The sequence below is a fragment of the Dipodomys ordii genome, unplaced genomic scaffold, assembly GCF_000151885.1.
Source record: "Dipodomys ordii isolate 6190 unplaced genomic scaffold, Dord_2.0 Scaffold9, whole genome shotgun sequence".
Taxonomy (NCBI): Eukaryota; Metazoa; Chordata; class Mammalia; order Rodentia; family Heteromyidae; genus Dipodomys; species Dipodomys ordii.
In genome coordinates this window covers 2,828,988-2,830,147 of record NW_012267225.1, presented here as the reverse complement: position 1 = coordinate 2,830,147, position 1,160 = coordinate 2,828,988, and positions in this window count along the sequence as shown.

Below are 1,160 nucleotides of genomic sequence, written 5' to 3'. Positions count from 1 at the left end.
CAGTCGTGGGGCCTGAACTCTGGGCCTGGGCGCTGTCCCTCAGCTCTTCAGCTCAAGGCTAGCGCTCTACCACTTGGGCTACAACGCCACTTCCGGCTTTTTTCTGTTTGCTTATGTGGTGCTAAGGAATCGAACCCAGGGCCTCGAGCATGCAAGGCAAGCGCTTTACCACTGAGCCACCTTCCCAGCCCCTGAATCTAGGTTTTTTTAAATGGTAAGTATGTTCAATATTTGGAAGATCCTTAGAACTAATAAGCCAGAATTTTCCAAGTGACTAGTTCATGGCATTACAAAAACCACACATGGATAAAAAGAGCCATTGGAGAATGACACAGAGATTTTGGTGTGAATTTGGAGATCCATATGGAAATCTCATCAATACGGTCTCAGGTTCCACACTGTAACTAACTTACAAAATGACTAATCGGACAAATTTGATGTAGCATCAGGAAAGAATAGAATAGAAAAGAATAGCCCTTATTTTCTGAGCATGTAAAGGCTCCTTCTTTTTCCCAACTGTGTATCTGTGTGAAGCTGGGTGATCATAGGATTAAAAACAGCATTTGGCCACAGACTGAGCCTGGATACAAACCTGCTTCTATCAATGCAGACATTTAAAAAATCTGCAAAACTACTTTTTTAGAAGGCTCCTCTTCTCCCTGCTCTTTTTCTTAGAAAAAAAATGTAATTTTTTCACAAAAATGTTATTAATGTGAATAAGTAATGAGTTTTTGTTTTTTGAAGTTACACACACACACACAGACACATTTATTTATTTTATTTTATTTGCTGGTCATGGGACCTGAACTCTGGGGTTGGGCACTGTCCCTCGCAGTTCAGCTCAAGACAAGCGTTCTACCACTTGAGCCACAATGCCACTTCCAGCTTTTTCTGCTTATGTGGTTCTGAAGAATCGAACTCAGGGCCTCATGCATGCAAGGCAAGCACTCTACCACTGAGCCAACTTCCCAGCCCCTATATATATTTTTTTTAATGTTTAAACATTTCTCAGATTTCGTTTCAAATATAGTCATATTGATATGTCTACCCCATACTGACACAGCTCTTTGGAGTCTTCGATAATGTTTTGATATCTAAATAGAAAATATATACACATATATGCATATTGTATATAATACGTGGATGTGTGTACAGGTATG